Here is a 5129-nt window from a genome sequence, read left to right on the forward strand (position 1 = left end):
CAAAGTCTTTTCCCTGTGGTCGGGGAGTCCAAAACTAGAGGGCATAGGTTTAGGGTGAGAGGGGAAAGATATAAAAGAGACCTCAGGGGCAACATTTTCACGCCGAGGGTGTTACGTGTATGGAATGAGCTGCCAGAGGATGTGGTGGAGGCTGGTACAATTGCAACATTTAAGAGGCATTTGGATGGGTATATGAATAGGAAGGGTTTGGAGGGATATGGGCTGGGTGCTGGCAGGTGGGACTAGATTGGGTTGGGATATCTGGTCAGCATGGACGGCTTAGACCGAAGGGTATGTTTCCGCGCTGTACATCTCTATGACTCTTTGACTCTATGACTCTACTTTGATACTCTAAATTGTTCAAAGTAATGGGTAAACTCAATACTGAATACAGCATCATGTTCAGTCAAAATATTAAGCCTCTATGTCTCTACACTCCCAGAAACTCTCTGTCTTCTTTACTCAGAAAGAACTTCAGCTTGTAACCAGAATCAAAGTCTTTTCCCTGTTAGCAGGCCAACTGAGTGGTAACTGGCCATGTTACTGTACCCAAACCCACCTGGGACCATTTGAATATGTGTTGACCTAAGACTGTTCGACAAAGTTAGAGAAAATCACTCAGTGTCCACAGTCAGTGAATATTTAGCCAAATTGTTTAAAAGTAGAATTTTTGCCAAATTTGATGTTAACAGTGAGCCTTGGCAGTGCCCTTACTTGAGCAATCAAGACTGGTTACCTCACTTAGCTCTCCTTTTAAGAGGTATTGTTTCAACAACAGGGCTTCCAGTAAGGACTGCTCAGGCCCAGATGTCTCCTGATGTACTACAAACAGTGGCAGATGTGCCCAGCAGAGCAACACTCGTCAGCCTTGCAATGAATGATGTGGAGGTTGAATAACATACTCAGGTTAGCGTGATATGGTGGCCAGCAACCCAGTATGAGATCAGTCAAATACAACAGGAACAAAGGGACTGAGAACATGTTGCCATTGTCAGTATTTCATCGAAGATTGCCTAGGCCAAGTGGCTTGGCCATGAGGACCTATTTTGAGCTTCAACAGTATTTCACCAGCATAGGCGTCTTGCCAGTGTGAGATGCTGGCCACTCTGGTTTTATGGCAGGGCAAAATATACCAGGGGCACATAGGGATTACCAAGTGTAGAGCCAGGCCCTTGGTCACTAGCTAGAAATCTCAAGTGAGATGGAGGATCTCGTAGCTGACAGTATATCGTGGGTTATTCCGAGGCCTGAACCGTGAGAGACAGTGATGCCCATTATTTTCACTCCAGGTAATGGAATGAGTGGGGACAGGCCTATTTCTGATTACCTTTATTGCTGCTGACAGTTTTACTCGGTGGATCGAGGTGAACCACCCTAGAAGCAGATGTTCGGGTCTTCCATGAAATATTTGCTCTAGGATGGAATCCCTGATGTGGCTTGTGAAAAGGTGGACACAGTTTGTTAACAAGCTCTTCAGCCCACTCGCAGCCAATTGAGCGTGTAACGATCTCGCTGAGATTTGACAAGGAGAAATGGGAAGGCAAGTATTCGGTTTCAGATGATTGAATGCTTTTTGAGGAAAAACGCTGGTCTTTATACCTTCATACAGCCTTGTTGCTAGTCCACCCAAACCCAGTGCAGCTTATCACCATCAACTAGAACCCTGCGTATTACCAAAGAGATTGACTCTACAGCTGAGCCCATGGGACTGTAAAGACCTGTGTTAATAAAAAGTTGCCTCATCAGAGCAGCAGGCTACTTATTATTATAGGCACCACATAGTCTAAGGCCAACAGCTAGGGATGGGGGATTTCGACTGGAATGGTACAGTCATGCAAGAGTAAAAACACCAAAAGAACTGCAAATGCTGCAAATCTGAAATTAAAGCAGAAATTGCTGGAAAATCTCAGCAGGTCTGGCAACATCTATGGAGCGAAATCAGAATTAATGCTTCAGGTCCAGTGACCCTTCCTCAGAACATTACTTCACATCCTTTCTCCACAGCTGAGGTGGCTGGAGGGAGGCGCGTCGGGAATATGCACTCATTGCTGAATAATTATCCACTTAACTGGTAAACATCCAATGAGGAACGTCAGAACGGTAACAGTTCACAGGCTCAGCCAAGGTCAAGATCTGAATCAAGGTCATCAGTTCTCAAGCAAAAGGCATGCAGTCTTCCACGTCCAGAGCTGACAGGATCTAGAGGAACCATCTAACCTGTTTGTATTTGTAAAGTGAGAGATTTGAGGGGGAGGGGAGGTGATATAATGATTGTCTAATGAGTTAACTCTGGGGAGTAAATGCTTGCAGGAGATATAAGGGAGCTGCTTTGCTCGGGGCTGGTGAGGGGTGAGAAGGTCTGGGCTGGGAGCAGCACCAAACCACATGGTTTCTGTCCCCTGCTCCTTCATGAGACGATGAGCCCACAAAACTATGCCATAGAGGTGGAGAGTGCTGCTCACTCAGACCTGGCTGGTCCCTGTGTTCCAGCACAATCAGGCAAACAGAAAGCCTACACTCATCTCTTTGTGTTAGCGGTATTACTTGATGCAAAAAAAAACTAAGATTGGCTCAAGAGTTACTATAATCGCACAGGCCAGTGTTATGTTATCAGCTGAGCTGTGATGGACAGACTCTAGCCTCGGGTGATTTAAGAGCGGAGAATCCCATCAGAGAACTCACTTTTCCTTGAAGCAAATTAAGGTTAAATTATATTATATGCAATCAGCGGAGACCTCACGCTGAATGGTACAGTATTGCTCTGAGTATACTGCTAAGTAAGACCAGTTGCAGGCCTGCCGTTGAAGAGAAAGGTATAGACTTTCAAACTACACATGTTTCTAATCACAATGGCACTTGCCCCATCTGGAAGGGGGTGGCCGAGTCATATCAGGCCTGTGGTTTAAGTTTGTCCTGCCAACAAAACCCTCATTGCATTAACCCTTTGCTGCTCACACTAACATTTCCACATGAAGAAGATATTTCGAGTGTAGTATCTTGTTTTACTCTCCGCTGAATTGATGACATTTGTACTTATTCTCTCCTCACCCACTGCTACCCTCTCCTCCCTATCTCCCCCGATTAATACAGCCACCCTCCTTCCCCTACTCCTCCAATTTGAGGGAAGCTGGAAATTAGAGATTCCCCTTTTCTCGGCATTGTTTTGCTTTGAGATTTTCAGTGGGGCTTTATATTAATGATCATTAAAGGGATGGAAAGGCCCTCCTCATCTGCCTGGATTGATTGTAAACAAAACATTGTAAAATTGCAGTGTCAGTGTTCCCAAGCCCAGCCTCTGCCACCCAGTCTACCTCTCTCTCTTCTTAATCACTGCCGAATGGTATGGTTTTCAGCCAAGTCTCTCCAAGGAAAGAGACATTACAGCTAGCATAACCATGTAATCTTATTGCCAAAGGAAGCACACCTCAATCCCCTTGAGTTGGACTTGAACCCAGCATCCACAAACAACAGACCCCTGTATGTTGCCCACCCTTGGCCCTCACTTTCCAACAAAGGCTTTTTCCTCAGAAGTTTGAAACCTAGCTTTATAGACCATAGAAAGAGGCCATTGATCCCACTACTCCTCTGCTGGCTGAGTCCCAGTGCCCCTGCTCTTTGTTTTTCAAATGTTTCAAGCGTACATCCAGTTCCCTCCCAGAAGTTATATAGGCCCTGCTTCCACCAGTCTTTTCGATTATACGCTCCAGATCACAACTTACTTCATTAAAAATAATTCACCGTGCATCCCCTCTGGCCATCTAGATCATCCGTATCTTCTCACAATGGAAACTGATTCTCAATATCCAAGTATCAAAACCCTGGACAACAGTTATTACATCTCCCTTTAAGCCATTCAGTTTCAAGAGAAACAGTCACCATTTTCTTTGTAAATAAACTAGAATGGTACCAGAATTGAAGTTATCTAATTTGCCACATCAGTAAGCAAGTGGTAAAATGTAAGCAATATTTGTCTGTTTCTTGCACACTTTTGGCCCCTTTTGTTCATCTCTGTGGGACATAGGTGTTGCTGGCTGGATAGCATTTATTGCTGGACCATTTCAGAGGGTTGTTGAGAGTCAACCACATTGAAGTGGGTCTGAAGTCACATGTAGGTCAGACCAATTGAAGATGGCAGATTACCTTCACTGAAGGACATTAGTGAACCAGATGGGCTTTTTCCAAAAACAGGCAATGGATTAACAGTCATCCTCAGACTCTCAATTTCCAGTTTTTCTTTCATTTATTGAATTCACAGCGGAATTCAAATCCAGGTCCCCAGAGCATTAGGTAAAAGCATTGACTGCAGATGCCCCAGAGCATTAGCTGAGTTTCTGGGTTAAAAGTCTAGCGATAATATCACTAGGCCATTGCCTCCTCTCGTACCAACATCAGAAGTCACTGGTTAGGCCTCTGCTTGCGCTTATTTCTGAGCACTGCACTTTGGGAAGAATGCTAAGGCCATTGAAAGGGTGAGGTGTTATTTGCCAGAATAATGGCAAGGCTTCTTGAACGTGAAAATTTTGCAAAACCACAGGGAAGAGTTCGAATGAATGTGCGCCACTTTGGATGAGCTGGTACAGGCACAATGGCACTTAGGACCTCCTATGCAGTGGAACTTGGGATTGTATTGTCAAGGAGGCAGGGAGACCGAACAGAAAGTGAGCGCACCTCTTTCTCCTGCTCCCTCTCCCACCAATCGTTTGTCTGACCGGGTGTTGGACAGCCAATGAGCAGCCAGAAGTGACAGGCAGGGTGTGCTGTTTGGCCAATCAGGGGTCTAGGATGGCGTTATGTAGCAGCATGGTGAAGGTGTGAAAAGCCAGTCGGTCTTGGTTACAAACTTGAAGACCTCATGGTGTCTGAATCTGTTTTCATTTCATATCAAGGGCACAAAGAAGTCAAAAGCTTAGAGACGCTGCTACTTTCACTGACTGAATCTGTAGCTATGTTCAGACACTATCCAGATGGTTAAGCCTTTTCTTCCAGCCGTGTGCCACCTCACCATGTCTTTTATCCACACCCGACCAGTCCAACATTTATTCCCCACCCCTAATTGCCCCAGAGGGCGGCTAAGGGTCACCCACATTGATGTGAGTCTGGAGTTACATTGAGGATGGCAGATTTCCTTT

This window comes from Chiloscyllium plagiosum, chromosome 7 (genome assembly GCF_004010195.1).
Source record: "Chiloscyllium plagiosum isolate BGI_BamShark_2017 chromosome 7, ASM401019v2, whole genome shotgun sequence".
In the NCBI taxonomy this organism is placed as follows: domain Eukaryota; kingdom Metazoa; phylum Chordata; class Chondrichthyes; order Orectolobiformes; family Hemiscylliidae; genus Chiloscyllium; species Chiloscyllium plagiosum.